The sequence below is a fragment of the Excalfactoria chinensis genome, chromosome 2, assembly GCF_039878825.1.
Source record: "Excalfactoria chinensis isolate bCotChi1 chromosome 2, bCotChi1.hap2, whole genome shotgun sequence".
NCBI classification, from domain to species: Eukaryota; Metazoa; Chordata; class Aves; order Galliformes; family Phasianidae; genus Excalfactoria; species Excalfactoria chinensis.
In genome coordinates this window covers 43,382,170-43,405,540 of record NC_092826.1, presented here as the reverse complement: position 1 = coordinate 43,405,540, position 23,371 = coordinate 43,382,170, and positions in this window count along the sequence as shown.

Here is a 23,371-nt window from a genome sequence, read left to right as displayed (position 1 = left end):
GTGCAAACAATTGCAAATTGTGCTTAACAAAAGGTGCCTAGTAAATAACAACCCAGTAGTCATCAAATTATTTGAGGAGCTGACTTATAATCACAAAATGCTTGAGGCTGCCCCTTTTCCAGTTCCAAACATAACCTGTACAATTCCAAATAGAGCTATTATCTTTTTACACTGTATGGTCCGATTACTTTATCTTCAGCAGTAACTCAGCTCAGAGGTCACAGAATCACAGAATCATTAATGTTGGAAAAGATCACTAAGATGGATAATCTAGTCCAACTAGATCTAGTCTATCTCCAAGGTCAGAGCCCTACAAGTAAGAAACTATTCATGGAAGTACCACTCACAGAATCAAATAATTCCAGCTATCTGAATTCTTAAGCGTATTTTTAATCACTCAGTATTTTTGAATATTTTCATTACAATATGCTTCATCAGGTAGATCTGACATTTGGACCATTCTCATCAGTGATAGAACAATACTGGGGGTAAACAAGCTATAGACTACTTATAGCTCTCACATTTCAGAACCTTTTGATTTTAGAAAACAATTTAGTGAGTACTCTCTATATGAGTCTCACCTTATTGTTCCATGTTGTAATTGCAATAATACATAGAAGACAACCCAGTCCCTCTTGCAGGGTTCAGATTGAAGGCTTTTACTTCATAAAGAGCATTCAGAACTCAGAAATATGAGCTCAGAAAATTAAACTGAATACAGTAGCAGACTGAAAGGAGAAGACGGTGGCTTCTGAAAGACATAAATTTTACTGATGAAGAGATTTGGTGGCTCTGTAAACTCCAAAACTTTTTGACTTATGCTAATGATGTCATGTTTTCAGACACCTGTGAACACTCTTGGCTTACAAGTGCAATGCACACATCTCCAAGTGCTAGCAATACCCTGATAGTTATTCCCCACCACTGCTAACGTCTGGATTTGAGCAACAAAGTTAGTGTTTGGCCTTTAGGGCCACTTACAGTGTTTTATGCTCTGAAAGATATGATGCTCTGGAAAACTTTCAGAATGAGTTGTGAGTTTTCCAGAATCCCAGTGCCATCATGGCTCTGGGCTTCCTGAGCAGCAGCAGGTCAGCCCAGAAGCACAGCTCCTGTTTCTTACTAGGCACTCCCATTGCCTCTGGTTGCTTATTCAAAACCCACTGCACATCTACTTTGTTTTCTGTGATGGCAAACCTGTACTAGAGGAAGCAGTGTACTAAGTTGCCTGGACCTCTGAACAAAGCACTGGGTTTTCTGCTTTGGGTCTGATTTGTTTGCTGTTTACATGTGATTGCTGCCACATAACAGTTTCCTTAACATTCAGAGACAGGCTGTGGATGGGGAGTGAAGGAATGAGAAAGAGACAGAGAAACAGAAGCCCAATTTGTAATACTGCCCAGGCCAGCAACTTAAGTAGTGGCTTTGGGGAAGTAACTTGCAGCAAACTCCTATGGAGTGTGTCTGGGGTTTTACAGAATGCAGCAGGAAAATAAAAGGGGAAAACACTGCATCTCAGTTTTCCTATCTGTAACATGGGACTAATACTTACCAACCAACCCACCTCACAAGGGAGATGCAATAATTAATTAGCTAATGCTCGTACAGCACTTTAACTCTGTAAAGTGTAAAATAAATGTTAAGCATTATTGGCACTTAGATTCTGCAGTGATTGGTGCCCTACAATTCCCTAAGCCAGACAGCTAGTTATTGCTGCTCAGAGCAACGGTAGCTTACAACACATCCTGCATTATCAGCTAGTTTCTAGACAGTTACATGCCAGTGGGCTGTACATACACCCTTTCACACATGCCAGCTGTCACACGGGCAGGATGTGATTTTGCAGCACAGAAAGGGGACTCTGCAGCCACTCTGCATCTGAACACCTCTTTTTGCTGTGGTTTTTTTTTCTCCTCTTTGAAGCAGGGTTTAAAGGTATTAATTATTACGTGCAAGCCACCCTTCCACTATGGAGATGCTATTTTATGTAATTTCACTACACAATTCATCAATATTGCTGAAAATATCCAGAATTCCTGCAGGTTCAGGGGCAAATAAACTAATTGGTGAGCCACATAAAGGAAAAAGAAAAGAAAAACAAAACTTTCTCCCTTTATATATATATATATATTGGTGAACATGAAGACAGCAGCATCTAAAATTATGTCTGAGAGATGGAGGTATAAGTAATATTGTTTCATATTAACTGCTGCTTCATAAATCAGAGAATAATGGAATCCTACAACATCCTATGTTGGATGGGACCTGCAGAGATCACTAAGTCCAACCACTGGACTCAAACCCTGCATCTGAGAGCGCTGTCCAGATGCTCCTTGATCTCCAGCACTCAGCGCTGTGCCCACAGCCCTGTGCATCCCGTTCCATGCCCACCGCCCTGTGGTGCAGCACCTGTCCCCGACCCCCAGCTGCCCCTCCCCTGTCACAGCTCCATGCCGTTCCCTCGGGCCCTGTCGCTGTCACACAGAGCAGAGCTCAGCGCTGCTCTCTGCTCCCTATGAGGAGCTGCAGTCACCATCAGGCCTCCCCTCAGCTCCTCTGCTCTGTGCTGAGTGAACCCACGGACCTCAGCCGCACCTCACACAACTCGCCCTCCAGACCCATCACCATCTTCGTAGCCCTCCTTTGGATGCTTTGTAATATTTTTTATGTCCTTATATTGTGGCACCCAGAAGTGCACACAGTACTCAAGGTGATGCCAAAGTTCATGAATTCCCATCAGTCATGGGTTTTACAGGATTTCTAATGCTAAAGTATGGCACAGATAGCAGAAAGAGATTGAAAGACTGGCTTGCAGCTCTGCAGTCCAAAAAAGAGCTGTGACTTTGTTCTCTCAGACACAGCCAGAGAGGTTATTACTGAACCTTCTACATTTATGCTGTATGCAATTACAGGGTTTTATTTCAAGAGAGATTCAATGTGATCCTCTGGGTTAAACATTACTACTATGCATACGTTTCAAAGCCATTCAAAACACTGGTCAGTTATTTGCATCTTTATGGCTTAATCTGAATTTTGAGCCCATCTAGCACAAAACAAGAGGAGAGTTCCTCATTTAGTATCATCCCAAAGAAATCTAACTCACATGCACCACAGGCACTCTCCAAACCACATCAATACACAGTAAAAGAGGACAGATCATAGAATCATAGAATTACTCAGGTTGGAAAAGACCTTGAAGATCATCAAGTCCAACCGCAGCCTAACCAGTAGCCTATCTCTTAAAAAAAAAAAAAAAAAAAAAAAAAAACAACCACAAAACAGTACCACAACAACAAACCTCTGCTAAATCATATCCCTGAGTACCACGAATCATATCCCTGAGTACCACAATGATGTAAGTTCAGATGTAAGTTCTTGTAAAAATCTACATATTATTTGGAACCAGAACACTGGAGTAGATGTGTCTTCATGTCATTCTTCAGATTTTGTAAGAAGCAACGTGGACCATAAGTAAAGAAATAACTGGACCATCAATTCAGAGTTTAAAGTATATCCCAGTGCAAAGGGTGTTTGATTCTTTCCAAGTTTCATGAACTATTTCCCCGGGCATCTCCTATTTGGTTTTGTCAGCCATAAGTTTCCAGTCATTCAATCTGAGCCAGCCATACATGGTATTCTGATACCTGCAGCAGCATGAAGACTATTCAAATATTAATACATGTTTACAACACTGAAGACAATTCCAGCAATCTAGCATTTTATTATGGGATATCGTACACCATGTTATTTAATTAGCAGTATCCATGGGAACTGTGCATTTATTTAATTAGTGGACAGGATCAGATTGTCTGGTTTTGTCATCAATCCTGTGGAAGTAAGCAAAAGTACTTTGTATAAGACTTAGCTGGTTATCATAAACACTGTATCACCCTCATTTGAAGTTTCTGAGAGTGAATGACTTAAATTATCTTTTTCCATTTAGAATTCAACCAGTGAAGAGTATCTGGGGCAATGCAAAACAAAGATATAAAATGTTTGTATGCCAGGGTAAAAATCAATTACAGTGATATTTTTTATTTTTTGCTTTATTTCAGATGAGCAGATACATGAATCCGCCCTTTCAAAAACTTGCTGAGCTTTAAGGCACGTTGCAAGCAATTTCTGTTCTCAGTTTGCCCCCTGCTCAAGGAGAGAATATTTATAAGCCAATACAACTGCCTTGGAAAATACTTCTCCTCATCACAATCTATGATACCGATCTTTGCAAGTTTCTCTCAGAAATGTCAGCACTGTCAGTATATCTCTATTGAGATGTTCCTGAACTTTGGGGTTAATATTCATTTATGAATCTTCAAGGTCAGGCAAAGCCAGACAACTTATATGCACATTGGTGGTCTGGTGTTTTATTTTGTTTTGTTCTTCAGTGAACGAATAGCTGAGATATCTCTCAGCTGGTAAACAAGCTAACTTTGTCACCCAGTCCAGGATGTTTTAAAACAAAGTCGGTTCTTGTTTCATTCCCTCTTAGCAGAAACTTTTCCCATTTTGGAAAGTAAATAAGTATGAATAAGTATGATAAGGAAGAAACTGACTTTGCCCTTTTAGACAATATTGTACAAGTTTCAAATGCTGTGGTTTTGTATCCAGGGGACGCACAGAGTTTCTTCACTGAAGAGAATAACTTAGTAATGTCACATCCAGAAAAACTTTAACAGGGAAGTAACAGACGCCAGAAAAATGCGTAAGAAGATGCTGTTGCTGGAGGATTATATTAGAAAAACAATCTAGAAATGAGAAATACATTTTAAATAAGGCGCAATTACATAACAGTAATGATTGTCATGAAGTAAAGAAACTTGTATTGTAGGGACTGGCTGTGTCCAGTAAAAGCTGAAATGCTACTTCAGATCTCCTTGTCTCAATTACTGCTTTTCCTATTGAATCTTACAATATGTGGTAATTTCTGAACACCATCCATACCAGGGCCAAGTGTAAGGTCTCAGATTGCATTAAAAAAGAAAGTTTTAAACTTTCAGCTACAGAGGAAGATTTCATGTAAGTTTCTAAGTTCTAAGTTTTACATTAAACACAAACAAGGAACAGACATTTATTGTGATTATTATTGTGTTATTAACATATTTTGGGATTCTAAGATTAATTGCATCTCTTGAGAAAAGACTGCTTGATGGTTTCTGGACCCTCAAGTAGGCAGTTGCCATTTTACACTGGAAACAAAAGCAAAGCTACAAAATCCTCTTAGAAGATCCTGACTTCGTCAATCTTCTTTGCACCTTTCTGGAACACACAGCATTGATTAACAGGACCAATCTACCTCTTATCTCTTACTGAGGTGGCTGTCTAGGAAAAAACACTCTTTTTTTCCCAAGCTGAACCTATTGTGAGCACAAGCGAAGGCATTTCTGTATTTAATACCACGAGAACTTGACTTCTTGTAATTCCTGTCCTCTGTGTCCTGTGCAGTGACTGCTGTGCATTGTGCAGGGTCAAGGACCTAGAAGCAGGATACTTAGTAAGTACTGATGGAGTGATCTTGGGTAAAGTCTTTATCTCTTGGTTTATCTCTCAGAATGGCGGGCCCTTCAGGGCAGGGCCTGTTGCTCAGTGTGGCATTGTTTCTTGCCTCCTGCAAAAGGTCCTCCATCTCCTTCAAATTTTTAAGTCAAGCTGGTAATGCATATAATAAATATTAACAGGAACATATTCTCTTCTTCCATCCGTTTATAGCCCCCTTTACAATTTAATTATCAACGCCAAATGTTTAAAGTCATTAGAGATTTTTATTACAAATTTATGTCTGTAAATCAAAACTGGGCAATTTTAGAGTCTATTATCTCTAAATGAAACTAAGTACTTGGTGTAGGTAAGTACCACCTTAAAAAGAACAGCATCCCAGAGACTTCCTGCAGTACAGAGCTGCCCTGCTCTTACTGCAAATACTAAAAACACACACACACACAAATTAAGCAATGACTGTATCATTTATTCCTACTTATCCATATCAAGAAGCTGTCTGATTGCACAGCCAGGGAGGAAATATGGAGCTCTGTTAATGTGACTTTGACTTTGTCCCAGAGAGCTTCTGGTATGATACAGGGGCTGTGTGTTCCTCCCCAGCCCCACATGTCCTTGCATTGTGGGCTTGTGTTCTTATGGTGCCTGCTTTTCATGCTCCTGGCATCATAATAGCAGCACTTACTGACATCAAAAGAAAGACATGAGAGATGACAACAATTCACCCTTCCTGTCACTAGATCTAGGCAAAGGTCTTCTGACCTGGCTACAAGAGGCAAACTGCTTGCTGAAACATCACCTCAAACAGGCATTTCCAGCTCACAGAGCTCAGTACATTACGTGCTTGAGCAGATACCAGAACAGCAAAATGCTCTGCGAGGTCTTGAAGACCTTTATCTCCAAAAAGGAGACATTCTCCTGCTCTTTGAACAGTGGCATTTTGGCAGCTGCTCTGGCAACTGTCCTTGAGAAGCCAATGATGGCTGGAAGAGCCAAACACTGAAATCCTGGCTGATCTGCACACGTTCTTATTACAGACAAGCCCTCCATGAATTAGATGTAAGTTTTGTATGCAGGACAGGGGAAGGGATTCTTTGCTCTCCAAGTCAAACACCGAGAACAAATTTGCAGAGAAAGAGATTGGATTACTCTAATGTCACTTACTGAAGATGTAGACTAGTTCAGAAACAAAGAAAGGCTTCCCCAAAACAGTTGCTTTATATTTATGCCATGATTCTCATTCTGGAGATCGAAAGTACAGTGACCCAATGAAGAAGACCTGCAAAAAGTAATCTGTTTTTTCCCCAAACTAAAGGGAGGCATCAGATGTATCAGATTAATAATTACAGCAACAGAGAACGATTTAGGGTGGAGGCTTTTTTTTTCCCCCTATCTTCTTTTTGGCACTGTAGGGTGAATTCAGGGTCAGGGAAAATGTAATTTCCCCAACTGGAATTTGGCCAGGACACATCTTTTACCCTTCACTTGCGCTGCACCAAGCAACTATTAATAACAAAATAGAACTGTTTCAATTCTTCGCAATAAATTGTATTCTAATGCTTATCAATAAATCACTTCATAACAGATAGATAGAAGTGCAGTTTTGTTTGCACCACATCACTTCCTATTTTCCACCTACAGTCTGAGTACCTAAGCATGTCTCCCTTGTTTTACACAGAGTTTGGCCATGATTAGAATCTAGTGAAATCCAGAGAAAAAATCTCAGTGACCGAGTGGGCTTTGGATAGCAGAGTAATTCCATCTGATATCAATATTTCACGGATATTGAAAACACAGGTCATTTACTTTGGTGATTTTTGCAAAGATTTCATCGTAAGGACCTAGCATGTAATAAACAATAATTCCTTTATGTTACTTACAAAAGATGTTTCACAGTTGAACATACATCAAAGTCAGTTGCTGAGGGCATTACATATAATATGCTAAATCTTTAACAGATGGGCTATAGAAGAGGCTGAATAAGTCCTTGATTAGTGTTGTGCCTCTATTGCTCTACAAAACTTCCAGATGCCGTCATGTTGTTAATAATCTAGGGATCTCTCTACACCATATTGGACCTGCTTGTCAGCTCTGCCCAATTAGCAAAGATAGCTCCAAGGTAGGAGCACAATTCCTAGGGCAGTGGTTTTCAACATTTTTCAATTTGTGGACCCTTAAGGATTTATCGCTGGAGACACGGATCTCTGCACAGCAAATGAGAATCTACTGGCAGTGGACATGCACTTTTTGCTTACCTTCTGCAGTCCCCATAGTAGTAGTGTCGGGACCCTCAGGAGTCTGCAAACACACCAGACTGAAAAAGACTGTCTTAGGATAACGTGTTTCTCATAAAGAGATTTCTGTTTTTCTTGGGTCTTGGTAGTGGAGATTTGTAGTTTTCTGCCACGTATGAGCAGTAACTCGTCCTAGAAAATCAAAGCCTGTGAATGAAACAAAGCAAATATGCTCAAAATGTTTGGGAATAAGATGTTCAAATAACATCTTAAATAATTAGTGCTTTTTCTTTTATTTCTTTTTGTGTCCCCCCCCCCTCCCCATTTTTGGCTTGACCACAGGAAACATACAGCTTCCATTAATGTTTTGAAAATATTTTCAGAATGTTCATGAATTCAAAGTGAAATAAATACGGATACCTCAGCAGAGCTGCCATTTAAATCAAATTAACTTTACTAATTAGGGGAAAAAAAAAAGAAGGCATCTCAGTATCAAGCATAATTTGTGCTTATAGAACTTCACACTTCAGGTGATATACTCTGCCTAAGAGATAGCTAAGAGAGCAATGTACCCATCAAAATGGGAAATCAACCATGGCCACTAAATTTTTCAGTTCCCAAAGATTAAAACAAAATAAAAATCCAATTTGCCCAGAGGAATTTTAAGTCTTTAGAAGAAACCAAAGTCATTATATTCAAATGAGTGAGTATATAGAATTAGCCACTGATATCAAAATGATTTCTTGTTGGATAGCTGGAAATAATAGATGGAAATGTGCTTGTCGTAACACAGTACTTGAGCACGCACATTTAATTCACATTTGCCTACACCCTCAAGTTTCTTCCTTTATGACGGCTGAAACCATTCAGTGGCTTTACCTGGTGGCAGGAGCAAACTTTCAATCATCAGACCATGTGGGAAGAGCAACAAAGCTTGGACACAACCAGAGGCCCCTGCCACCCATCCACGTCACAGGCATGTCTGCATCTGTGAGGTCTTCCAGCCCCTCTCTCACTTGGGGCCATGCTGTGCAAAACACAACCAGTTGGCACCTCAAAGCAACATGCCAAGGCATTGCACTGGTCCGTGGTGGTGGGGAGAGGCTGTGGGTGCTGTGTGTATTTGAGTGATACAGGAGTAGTTAGAGAGAAGCACGAGCATGTGTGAGTCTTGCTTTCAGTGCTTGGGACTTTATGGGTTTTATGGCTGTGTGATAGCATAATGATGCTGTAAATCATGCATAAAGGGCCTCTCGGGAATTTACCTTATGTAAGGAATTTCTCAGGCAGTGCAAAGACATTTCCACCAGGCTTTGGCATATGCAACAGGAGAAAACAGAAGGAGCAGTATAGCTGGTAAGCCGTGGCCGATGGCTGTCATTGTTAGCGAGAGTCCTCAAGATGAAAATTTGCCAGAGAACTCCAGTAGCCTGAAAATATGGTGCAAAGGCAGCTTAAAGCCATTATTAAGTTCCCTTCTCATTCTGCTCTTGGTTGGTGTACCAAGTCCAGGAAAGGGGAAAAGGAGAATTAGGGAATCTTTGCCTCCATAAGCGTGAGCTGATAATGATTTATCCACAAGGTTAAATAGCACAGAAAATAGCAATCAATATTGGAGGGTTGTACCTTAAAAGTGCAAAGGCCACTCATGCTTTCTGGCCTGCCATGTAGGGGGTTACAGCACCATCAATAATTGATGCATAAACTGTGCCTACTTATTCCCAAATGCTACAGTAAGTACATACATGCTGAGGCTCAACTCCAGATAGCCAAAATCCTCTCTTTAGCTTGCAGCTGTTTCATTTTGAAATTGAGCTGATTTTTATTTTTAATTCTGATGGTCTGCCCCTATATTCCTCAAATGTATTAGCTTTCCTTAAGAAACATCTATCTGCAGTAAGGATAATTACTTGATTTCAGGCTGCAAAGTCACTGCAGGTTACCTGTGCCACCCAACTGTGGATGGCAGAAAAGACCAGAGCACCTCAAAGCAGTACTTCCAGCCAAAGCAATCCTTCCAACAACACCACCATTAGAGACTAGATTTCTACTTCTTGTGCCAGTTACCAAACATTTCATCATCACGTACCTGGTAAGTGAGTTTCCCATTTTGACTTTTGATATTAATACATCATGGTAACAAAATTTAATTTATTTTTTTTAGGGTTTTTTTTTTTTTTTTTTTTTTTTAACAGGAGTGACACTTGAGCTTGGCAGAGAATTTCTGTTAACGATGTCTTTTTGGAGGAAAGCAAAAGAGCCAAGAGTCGGTTACTTATTGAGCTATCCATCACTTTGATAGCGAGACCTGGCCTAAGTCTTTCTTCTTCAAGACATTAATTTTCTACCTCCCCTTCCTTGATCGGAGCAGGACTGATCCTACTCCTGTGGAAATCAATGGCAGAAATCCCACTAATTTCAGTGGATTAGTTCCAGTATCTCAATTTACATGTGATTAACAGTAATTTTGTCTACTCAGTGCCTAAAAAATTCATAATCAAATTTACAATAAGCTGTGCACTGATTTTCTAGGGATCCCAGCTTATTTTATTGGCTTCTAATTTCAACATTTAATCACTTTTGGTTCTAGCCCAACATGCAATCATCTGACCACAGAATGTGTTCTTAAAAGCTTCCCACAAAGTTGCCGGATTTGTAGCTGATGGAATGTTAATTTGTAGGATTTCTTTAATACCGAAGTGCAAGCAGAATTGCTCTGCTCAACAGACAGATATTCGTCCTCTGAACACTCACCATACTGAAAGCATTTTTGCAGTTTATCTTCATTAGTTGAGGTGAATTCAGAGCGATTCACAGGTATGGGATGAGTCCTAGGAATGCAGGGCAAGTGTGGAGCCTGGGTTTTAAGGGTATGGAGATGTCTTTGCAAAGAACATACTAGCTTAAAATGAGAGGAGATCTGTGTATGTTTATCTAAAATCATCCACGAGCCATCTCTCTGGGATGGCCATGACAACATTTTGAACCATGGCGGTACAATCAATCCATTGGCCATGTCACAGGAGTCCCACTCAGAAAGGCAGAATGCTCTCTTTAGGAGGGCCCTGTCTGCAGCCTAAGTAGACCCTGAAAACTACCAGCAGGAATCTATATAGACCTGGGAGGATTTATAGAATCTATAAGATCTTGTGAGGTGGCCAGAATGCTTAAATATTGCTGTGAGCTGATTCCTCACTGATCCTGCTGGTAGTGGGGAATTAGCAGCACTTCAAAGGATAAAATCACAAGGATAAAATCACAAAATTAAAAAAAGAAAAGAAAAATAAAAGATGTGAGTGACTCTGTTACTCATTCAAATGAGGGACTAATTGCTGTAGTTCAACTCTAGTCAGGTTGTTTCTAAGCAGGTGTTATGCGTGCCTCCCCTGACATCTCAGGCAGTGCACCTGCAAAAGGACTGCCATCCCTGTCTTGTGTCCCTCAGGAGTTACTCTGCAGGAAAGATCACTAACAAGCATTAAGCCTCCTTTAGGGTAGACTCTTCAGAGAGGTCTGTCTTTTCAGAACCAGCTACCTTCCATCATCCTACTAGAGACTGCTTTCTTTTCTTACTCCAGACATGACATGGGCACAAGTTTCCATCAGTGAAAGTCTATTGTGCGAGGATCAGCAGTGAGCTGTTTCATTAAAGGCTGTCATGTTAACACACCAAAGACTCGTTTGTTATGAGAACTTCCACCTTGAGTTAGGAATTTTGGCCTTTCCATGCCTACCCTTTTCCTCTATGCTGAGCACTACTCTCTGCTGGGCAGCTCTCCAAGCTTCTGTTCCCAAGATGCACCATGGAAACAGCAAGAAACTTTGCAAATCACTTTCTTTTTCTTTTTTTTTTTTTTTTTTTTTTTTTTTTTTGCATATGCTTGCCTGGCTAAATACATTATTTGATACTTATTCTTTAATTTATGGTTGTGAAAAAAATATATATACCAAGCCCTGCACAGCCGAGCTCATTTCTGCGACTCTTTCTGATCGCTTTATCAAATAGAACCCTTTCTTTAAGCTGTTAGCTAAATGTCGCGTGAAGTTCTGAGAACAAATTGTGCTGCTTTGGGACATTAACTTCACATTAATTTGGCTAATCACTTCTACTTGATAGAAGTTTGTTTGAAAAAACAGGATAGTTGGGCTGCAGTGAAACCTGTGCAGAGTCACTTTTAATAAGAGCCATCATCTCTGGTAGTGGGCAGTGAAATCACAGGATGGGCAAATGTGGAGTTAAGTATGAACCCAGGGAGCACCCAGGGAGCATGTTTTAATGGGTGGTTGTGTGTAACAGAATGGAGGTAGGGATCAGCAGGAATTAGAAAAAAAAACAGATTCAACAGAAAGAAATGAAAGCTTCGGTTAGGCTTAACCCTCACTTTTCTGTCTTATTCTTCCTATGGAAAATTCACGCAATATTGTCATATTTTACCATTAACTCCACAACATTTGTTGCCTTTTTTTTCCTTGCAGCCTCGACCCTTGAAGTCAGAAGACTCATGTGAGATTGCACCCTTACTCTCTGCCTTCCTCTCCAATAAAGTCTAACACTTGCAGGAGACACCCCAGGAGACCCTTACTCCTGGTGGCTCCAGAGCCAAAAGGCACAAAGGATGTGCTGTTTTTCATACCCTGTGATTTTACTGCCAATGTCATGATTAATATGTATGTGCCTGACACACTTATTTCTGAGCAACAAGGATTGCCAGTGTGGTGTGGCTTTCCTCTTTGTCCAAGAGGGAGGCTGAGCAGGAGTGCAAGCTGAAGCACCTCTTGCAGCCAGCTCCTCATTGCCCACGTAGGAAAGTGTGGCTAAAAGGACGAGATAGATATTTCAAAGGTAGTTTCAAATCTGTATGTGCATCCAGGAACCCTCCACACTTAACCCTCCACACTTCTTACCTAGAGGAGTGTAACAATTGGAAAGATTATCAATGGAAAAGAACTATAAGCATGAGGCAGAAGAAATCTGCTACCATGCCCAATATTTTCAGCATGTAGAAGAAAGGAACAGTTCTCCAAAAGCATGAGAATGGCGGGTGACTCTGCCTGACTCCAATCCCCTGGCAAATCACTGTCAGCATGTAAGGGAAGAAAACAACAGCAACATTTCTGTTGAGGTAAAGGCATTTGCTCTGAAGTGCTCACTTGCTAAACTCTACTTCCTAATAGCAACAATGCTATGTGATATGCTGGATCAAATCTAATAGTTAAATGATCTCCTCAGGAACACCACCAACTGGGATAGCCTGAAAATGAAAAGAGACAGCCATAAAGAAATAGAATATCAAGAGACTGAATGCAACTCCTTCATCCTAGGAGAAAGCATCCAAGGAGCTCCAGAACGCTGGAGGCAGGAGGATCCTTTCCTCTTGCCCTTCTTCATAACATGAGGATCAGGCAGAGCACCCAGCTCCCAGCTCTATTCTCTGTGGTGGAAGGCATGGAAGAGCTGTGTCCCTTCTGCAGCAAATGTAGATGAAGCTGAACTCCAAGGCATGTCAAGAACTAAACATTTTTAGAAATGTAGTGTGAGAGAGAAATTCAATTTGTTTTGTTCTTACTGATGTCACTTTCGAACTCTTCAATCAATCACCACGCCAAGGTTTTGGCACTTTGCCTTTTTTTCTTATTGCTTATCTTGTTGCTGAATGTTCTAGACACTGCTGTTATGTTTAGGAAAGTTCTGTAGGTCTCTGCCCATTCTTAGTGGCATCTTCTGCAAAACACTGAGGCCTGCTCTTAATGACTCATCCCTAGAAATTTCCTTTTCCCACTCACATGCTTTGCCCCAAAAGGCCTCTACTTGCAGTTGGTTTAGGTTGTTCCTGACTAAGTAGCCTGTCCCACAGAGAAATATGCAGACTTCTCTTGCCACCACACTCAGATCCAGTCAGACCAAGCCACTGCTCAAAGCAGGAGCCAGCATCCAGAGCACAGCCAAGGCTAGTCAGCATCTACAGAGTGTCATCCAGCATCTTTTAGAAGTGCCAAGGCTAGGCTCAGGCACATAATTAGTATATGTGAATGGCTCATTATAATATGTAAATGACACGCTAGGTCAGAACTGCACGCCCATTCAAACTAATGGACTGTGCACTTTTTTTTTCAGTGGCACTAGTAATTGGGTGCATCATTTTTCTATTGCTGCTAGGCAGAGAATAAGGAAGCCATCTGTAACGACAAGCCAATGTTTGCAGCAATCCCGCTGAGAAGTAAAGGAAAGGACTGCTAATTTCCAAGTGTCCAGCAGGGAACCAGTATTCATGCCTCCAGTCACCATCGTCACAATTCTTAGTATCTGAGCATGTAATTATATGGTCATATTTTTAGAAGGGATCAGCATTTAAGATAACTGTTGAAAACTCCTAGCCAGAGCAGCATGCAGAGATCTGCCTGAGCACCCTCCATCTGAAGCACAGAACACCTGCATTCTGAAAATGCAGCTGTGTGTGGCCTTGCTGCAATGAAGAAAAAATTAATACCTCATTTGTGAGGCCTGTTCTTCCCTTTTAAGGATACATTCTCCTGTAGAGACTAGCACCCAGCTTAGTATCACCTCCTAAACATGGATAGACTATGAAGTCTTGCTAAAACTGATTTATTTCTACCCTCTCAATTGGATTATTTATTTATTCTATTAATTAAAATCCTTGCTTGGAATCTTTATCAAGAATTAATTAATAATCAAAGAATGACTCAAATACCAGTTCACACAGGTTTTTATTTTTAAACTTCAGATACATTTTACAAAGGGATGTGATGATTCTTTTATCCCAATTTTAGATATGAAAACAAAGAACTGGAAAAAAAGAATGTGTAAAATGTCACATTGTAGACAGTCACCAGAGCTTGGAATAGAATTGAAATCGCCTGGCCCTCACTCTCCAGCAGATATTGCCCACAATAGCACTAGAAATATATTGGTGCAACGTGCTTGGACTCCTAAGCTGACTCTGTACTAGACAGATCTTTCTATGACTCCGATTCAGTGCAGTGTCAATGCAAGATATCCCAGACTCAAGTCAGAGCAGGTAACTCCCCACAACACTGCACTGTGTCACTGTGTTGCTTATTCAGGTTTTTGAAAGCTCACAGATCTCTGCTGCAGGTTCTGATTTTTGGTGTAGAAGTAACCTCATCTTTATTAAAGTGTCCCATCCCATAGAGTTGTTGGATTTGGGATTAGCTCTCCCATGAAGTGATTTTCAGATTCTTGTTTGTTATCTCTCTTGTTCAAATTACCTATTTACGTGAAGTCATCTGTGTCCAGTCTTTACTCTTTTTCCATCTTTCCTATGCTAGGGTGGCACTGTGGGGACACAGCAATGTTATAATGGCATCTCTATTACAACTGATTTAGAAAAATCATTAAAAATGTCTATTAATCATGATTCACCCACTCACACAGACATTCTGACAGTGAAGGTATTTCCCTTCTGGCAGTTTTTTGAAGTGAGAGTCAGACAGCAGCTCTGAGCTTCATAGTAGCTCTAAAACTGAGGAAGTGCACACCATCTTCGCTAGCCTCAATAGCTTGGTTGCTTAGAGTCCCCTTGTGGGTGAACAGGTCAATAATGAAGCATGATGACAAAAAAAAAATAATTAAAAAAAAGATGTTTTGACAAAACTGCCTGAGTGTTAGGATTAGCAAGCTAGAAAAATTAACCTATTAGAAAGCTAGGATTAGCATTCCCAACTTCCTTCTGAGGATGTCCAACAGACAGCAGTGAACAGAAAGGGCAACAACTTAACTGCAGTGATATACTGATGAAAACACAGCAAATTTGACAGAAATCTGCAGATGGAAGTGTTAAACCCTTTGCATATAGTTCTTGCTTTTGATGTCAAGAGAAATATCAAAGAGATTAGGATAAGGCCAAACTTTGTATATAATATCTCTGGACACAGAGTTTTGGTATTAGCATTATAAAAAATGTCACGTGTTCCCAAAGCCTAAACACATAATTTGTGAATGGCATGATGTGTTTTCAGCTGGCAGCAAAGTGTGATGTACTTTTAATGCCTTTCTGAAAATGCAAGATGAACAGCTATCAAAACTCTTGTCTTCTATTGGCATTCATATGGTACAGTCTAAAAACACTTCAATCTCTCTCTCTAAACTAGAGGTTTTACTATTTTTCACATCATTTGAATTTTTATTACATCTAAATAATAAAATCCATTATTAGGATCAATCTAAATCCACAGTATTTGCAATTTTAGGATTTTCTCCACAGATTTGGCTCTACTCTCCAGTATCTAAGCCTTCACTTTACAGAAGTGAACTTTCTCTTGCCCTTCTGGTTTCAGAGGTATCTTGGCAACATTTAAATGCTGCACCTCTCCAACATACAGCTTAGTGCTGAGCACAGAAAGATTGAATTCAAACTTGCGAGCCACATTCCATTTATAAAATGAGGTCTAATAAAAAATGCTTGTTTGGCTGCAGATAAGGTAGTCGTGCTAGCAATTATGTTTCAGACTCCTTAGAACATTTGTAGAGCATATTTGAAGGAAAATTAATAGAAAATGAATGCAATAGATGCGTTATTTTCCAGATTCAATGAATTTGAATAGTATGTAACAATGTATATGAAAATAATTGCTGCTCTTAATCACAGGTTTTGCTTCAGCACTATCTACTTAAATGACCCTAAGTCGTAGAATGCTTTTTAGCGTCTCTTACCATTTCTTAAAAATTGAATTGCTCTTGCTAAATGACTGGTGGCTGTCTCTATTCCCTCCCCACAGACCACAGAGAATGAGAAAGGAAATATTATCTTGTTTCTATTTCAGAGCCATCAGCTAGCTTTAGAAATCTTTCTGACTATCTACCTATGAGACGCTCTTTTCAGAGAGGCTGCACTGCACCTATCAGGGTGTAAAAGCCAGGAGGGTGAATGATGAACTTTCAAATAGTCTCTCCCTCACACAGTTTACCTGGAATGATTTGGGAGATGTGAGGGAACATTCTCCCCTTGGGAGCAAATTGCCCCATCACCTCACCAGCAGGGATCAGAGGAGCAATGTCAAATATCTGGAGTGTTGTTGAGTGGGAACTCATCATGGCCAAAAGGCTTTGGTATCCAGACCTAAATCCTGTCCGACTTCAGCAGCAGCCAGTGCAAGCAGAAACAGATGAAGATGGAGATTTCTCAGGGACTTTTGAGGAGTGAAAGGAGCTACAGGGCAGACAACATTTCCTCTCACTGCAGATGCTGCATGTATAGAGCCATCCTCATCTCCACATGGGTGAATCTCAATCAGGTGACCTGGGGCAGGATACTGCCCAGCAGGGCTCCTAAAGCAGGAGAGAGGACTAAAAACTCCCCCAGATCTCCTGAAAACTCACACCTGAGCCAAAATTCTGGAGTCAAAAGTGGTAATTTCTCTAAAGATAATATAGTCCTAAGTCACAGAGAGGACAGTGCGAAGATACTTAAGCCCACGAAGCTAGATAGCAGTATCAGTTCAGCAACAGCAACTGAGAGCCTTCAATGGACAAATTTAGCTTACCTGGGTTAAGTTTTGCTTTGCTGCATGAGTATAAGCACATAAAGCATTGTAGTCCACAGTCTTCACCCATCATGGTTCTGAGTGGGAAAAGTCCCCTTCCCAAACACCCACTAGTGCTCATCCATCCTTCAAGATCTCAAGTCCAGTGACACTTAGGGGATTTCAAGTTGCTTTACTGTCTTCTGAAAAACTTTGTCTTGTGCTGTCACAAAAGCTTGCAGCTTGCACTAAAGTAAAGATAAAGTGTAAACCAGAATTTGGGTCTCCCATTTGAGAAAGTCTTCACATGCCAGAGCTGCAGGGTCTGACTTGCAGAGAGCTACACTTGAGGCCCTCACAAAGGCAATCCCAGAAGGCCTACAGAAAGCCTGGAGGCCTGGCAGACCCTGTTCCCCTGTTCATCCAGAGTGTTGGCTTTGTCCCAGACTATTACTCTTGGCAGTAAAGCGTGCTGTGTGTTTTAATGGGGAGTTTTATTTGTTGAAAGGATTAAACATTTGCAAAATATTTGAAAAAAATCGAACCTTAACACAAATAATCAGGATACGATGGCAAGAATACTGCGTATATTCAATAGGGTGAACTTCAAAAGGCAGTTGAGGTCCACAAAGACTGCAAGCTGACACTTTACTACTTTTATTAACAGAGGTTTCTAAGGACTCTTAAGTGTTTACAAGATGCCACAATAAAACAATACAAAGAGAACTGTAATCCACAAGACTTGCAGATTAGAGTATTGGCTAAGAAACATGCAAATGGGTAGAAAGATAACTGATCAAAGACTGGAGAGTCCCATAAATCTATAATTACAGAGGTATCAAAGTTTGCAGAAAACTGCTATTCCACACAATCCTGGCCTGTCATGATTATTTCCAGAGAAACAAGGGCAATTTTTTGTCCTGTGTTTATCATCAGTTTAGGATGACCTACATATTAAAGGGTTTGTATCATCTGCTGTGGCTTCTGTTAACTGACAGGTGGCAGCCCTCAGACCAAAGAAGTGCATAAAGTACTAGATATGTCACTGAATATAAAATACCGATTATTTTTTCTTTGTCTTTAGGAAAGCTAAGATGCACTTAGGTGCATTTAAGTTACATTGTGTGGGACAAAATCAGAAAATATGGTAGAATGCCGATATATCAAACCACCTAAGTGGTCAGATAAATGTCATTTCCATTTTTCATATTTACCGCACATGCTTATTTGGGGGAATTCTACAGATCTTCTGTTTTCTAGGAATCACAGAATCCTAGAATCACAAGGTTGGAAAGGACCTATAAGATCATCTAGTCCAACCGTTCTCCCTTTACCATACCTACAGAAAAACCACTAAACCATATCTCCTATCTCCCTATCCAGTTGTTTCTTGAACACTGCCAGTGATGGCGACTCCACCCCCTCCCTGGGCAGAGGAAAAGCTGTGCCAGTATCTACTTGCCTTTTCCTGAGCTGGGGTTTGCAGTGTGTGCTAATTTTGAGCAAATATGATTTGGATAGGTTAGATGCTGTTCATTTCTTCTTTGTTTTACTGTATAATTCTGGGAAAAAGTCAGGTAATAAATACATTGAATAGTCATGCTTCCTGCCACCCGTGCAAAGTTTATTTCATTTTTCCCTCTTTACTGATTAAATCCCATCAGCTTATCCCTGTCACTCAAGGCTTATGTGAACTAGCGATCCAGCCAGCCTAAAGCTATGAAAAGTAGCCTTTTGGCCCAGCCTGACTTTGGTTGTATTGTGTTACCTGGGATATTCTCCAACCAAGTGAGAACTGCAGAGCTTTTGAGAAGTGGCACATTGGCTCATCCCATCACGGCAGGCTGCTTCCTGAGAAGCTAGCAGTTCTAGCCACTCCGAAAGTGAAATTTCAATATGGCTTTGGCGGCGCTCCATTGGCATGTCCCCAAATTTACACTAGTATAACCAAGATTAGTGTCTGTGCCAGTGTCTGTATTGTATAAAAGATAAATTGGACAAGATGTGTTCAAATCGGAACCAAACCCAGCAAATAGTAAATGAACTTAGCAAAATAAAATCAGATGGTCTGACTCATTCTCCTTGAGAGATCCCAACAAAATACAGCTTTTCCAGAAGCGCTAATGTGATCTTAATAAAAGATGACACTGTGAAAGGGAAGGCAGGGAAAACTGACAAAAAGAGGAGTTTTCCTTGTGACTGGATCAGCCTCATAGATCTGATCCCTTCTAAGTGGAAACAGATGAGATACCTCAGCTTTCCATTGGCATACACAGGATAAAAATATTATATAGGCAGAACACCAGGAGCATGCACAGAAAGTAGGTACCAAACTATAAATTCTTGTTCAAAATACCAAAATGCACCAGTCTAACTGAAAGAATGAGGACATGGTATGAAACAGGCATGAGCTAAAGCACAAAACACAAGGAATGGCTGGAGCCTGCCCCCTCCTACTTCTGAAAAAGCTGCCTAATCATTAGCCTGGGGAGCCATGCTTTCACTCTCCCTTTCTCCTTCTCTCAGTGAATTCAGACCATTTTTCTGCACAGTGGTGCTGCTTCAAGAGGAGTGGCAAAGCTTTCCCAGAAAAACCTATAGTCTAATGACTAGAAGTGTGTTTGAATTCTTTCCAACGAGAGCAGGAGCTGAATGTGGATTTCCTACTTGCTAACCCCTTGGCTGATGCAAGATGGAAATGGTGGTGGTTGCTTTTCCAGAAGTCTTATAAAAGGAAGTGAAGCCTTTTGACTTTGGCAAGGAACTCAGTCCAGTTAGGCTCTGTTGGGCATGTTCTGAGAGCATCTCCAGAGCCCCTCAACATGCGGCCTGATCCCCTTGTTTGCTCATTACTGTAAAGAGATCGAGAAGCCAGACTATTTTCATATCCTGATGTGTTGCAGGGATGGTGGTTAAGAGAAAGAGAATGTGAACGTAACATTAAAGGGAGATTTCATTTCCTGTCTTCAGAACTACACAAAGTATTTTTGGATGCCTGGTAAAGAGGAAGTCATAGCCCTGCTGTGCCACAGTAGTTTACTTAATTGTATACTTATCAAGTCCTTGGCCAAGTCACTTGAACAGCAATATTCTTTCATGTCTTACTTACATAGCTGTGTGTCTTCTGTATGGGCCGTGTCCTGACTTCTAGGCTCATGCCATCCCTGTAGGGCGCAGCCTCTCCCACAGTATGGCCTAGCTCCCATGGACACAAAGCCCAGGAGCAGCAGCCAGACCACACGAGGCTTCAAATCATTCTCCTGTGCAGAGGCTGAACAGTGCACAAGGCACACAGTGCACGGGGACATGGTACACACATGCCATAAGTTAGGGCAAGTGCAGCCAGAGAAGCCAAAGTATCAGTTGTACTTGGTTTCATAAGGAGAAATTTACTTCTTCAATGGTAAGTACAGCCATGCCAGTAAAGACAGTGTCCATTTAGAGCTTGTCTTGATGCTGAGCGTAAGGCTGCTCCCAGGTGAACTCCATCAGCCCTTTATCAAGAAAGTCAAGGAAAGCAAGATTTTAACACCAGAAGGCATGAGAAGACCTTTGTAATGGGGTCATTAAGATCAACTTGAGAGTACATTCACAAATATCATGACAACATTGTGGACGCTAAGTGCTATCTAAAAAACACACTCCTGTCTAAGTGCGAGTATTAGACAAGGTGCATCCTTGTCAAATACTGTTTGGTCCAGTAATTGAAAAGGATCATTAAATATTTACTGAAAGTCAAACTGGAAACACATGGATGAATGGAGTTGTACTTGAATACCCCATAGCTGTCACTGATACTACAAATTAAGTGGCAGCATATTATAGGTTTCCAGGAGAAGAGAAACAGCCCCTACCCCATGCCTCCCCTCCCTACACAGCAAAGAGAGGCAACAGTGAAGGGGACACTCATGCATACCTGACCTGTCTCTGCGCATGCATATCTGTGCTCCTGCCTCAGAGTGCTGACCATCAAGCTGCAGCAAAGCACGGGTGTTGGCACTTGCACTCCATTCATGAGATAAACCTACAGATTTATTGGGCATGAATATTTGATATGACGACAGGTTTGATATCAAGTAAGCGGAGTTTGAATTATTGAATTGTTTTTGTAGAGTATTTTATTTTTATTATTTAATGAGTGCTGACTTTGTGCTCAGTGCTGGACAGCCATGAAGTAAACCTCAACTCCAATGAGTTCTTGGACTGAACTTCATTACTTTGAGGAACTCCAGCACCATTCTGACCCTCTGCATGACGTTGTCTCAATATAGTCTTCAGGACTAACTGGGCCTTCATCACAATGACGTCTCTGCACTGTGATGGTCTTCAGGCAAAACAAGGCATTAATCCAGGACCAAAGTTGAATTCTGCGAACCGCTTTCTCCCCGCCCCTGTCCAGCTCCTTCACTGCAGCAGACTGAACTTGTGTCAAGATTTGGTGAGGCATATTTAGGATGTGAAAGCAACACAAAGACAAAATTAAAATGATTGTGATCCATTATGCAGAAGGAGCATATTTGACATGAAAATATTATTTACATGAATTTTCTATTCTAAAACTTGATTTTGTATTCAAGGTTTAAGGTCTCCGTGGATGTGGAAAAAACACTTTGAGACTCTGAGGCTTTGAAATGCTGAATTGCCTTGTATAAGATAAAATCGATATTTTGGGGAGAGAAAAAAAAATGTAAAGTGGAAATTAATGTTCTTGTAATAGGTGAGTAGCTTTTACACAATTATTTCATGGTGATAGACTTGGTTTTGATGTAGCTTAATTAGCAGAATATAAATTATATATGTTTTTTTAAAGATGTGCATATGTATATTACAAGATTTTTTTTTATTTCATTGTGGAGCAAACCATTTGATGTGGCTCTGCAAAAAGCTCTAATACACATCAAAAAGCAATCAACAAACTCTTTGAGTACATCAAGCAGGATAATTTAGATGGTTTTTAATCATGATTATGAAAATATAATTAGGTGGTTTCATGTTGGTTGGTGAGTGCGTAGGGAAAAGCGATTCTCCAAACAGAAAAATATGGATAACATTACCCAGGAGCCAGCAACCAACCACACACACATGCATACACAAACCAAACAAAAGAAACAACCCAAAAAACACAAATAAACAACAACAAAAAACCTGCTGGCCTGCTTCTCTAGTAGATCAGCAGGTAACATGTTTAAACAGAAAGCTATTTCCTTTAGGATGCTGGGAATATTCTTATTTAACACCCAGATTACACAGAAGTAGCTTTGGAAAAATGCCCCTTTTTAATGTGCTAGAAATCATTAGTCCGTGATTGAATAAAATCAAATCCTCTTTTCAGAATGTAGGCAACGAGCAAAAGATGCACTTTGGGTCTAATCAAACAAGACTTTTACTGAAGGAAATAGAGGTATTGCTGAGTGTGCTATAACTCTACCTGGGCCTCAAGTACTAGAGCCAATTCCGTGAGCCTGTGAGCAGACTTCAGATGAAGACAGCTCTAGATGCTTTTAACCACCTTAAATATCCACCTGTTGTACAGCCCCAAGAAAGGCTGACAGAGGAACCCTTATTTCTGACAAGCCCAGGTCACCACTGTCAGCTTGCCAATATACTAAATCATGAGCCTGATTCAGCAATTACATCTTTTCTTTTTCTTTTTTTTCTTTTTTTTCTTGCTATAGTGAAAACTGCTTGTTCTGTCCCTTCCCTTCTTCCTCTCTCCTCGCTGGCCCTGTCTCATGGAGGGCTTTATCTCTTGCTTCAAGGAGTGATTATCACTGCAGTGATGACTAGAGATATCTCAATAATCTCCTCCAATCGCACATGGATCTCTACCAAATAATCTCCTCTCTCCACTTCACACTAAAGGCTACAATTATTTTCAGTAAGTCAGTAGAAGTGTATTTCATATAGTTCTAGGGATAAAATAATAACATCAGATTCTTTTTAAGCACTTTGATCACTTTGTTTTTTGAATTATTTTTCAATGTGGATAAATGGTTTTGATAGAAACCCCATAGAGTTTTAGTATGGGAAGAGAAAAAAGATAATAGCAAGCTGAGGAAAGATGTCCAAAAGTGTCAGCTAAACAAAAATGTCCTGTGTGTACTCAGAGACTCTTAGGAAAGGCAGGAGCAGAAGGAACAAGT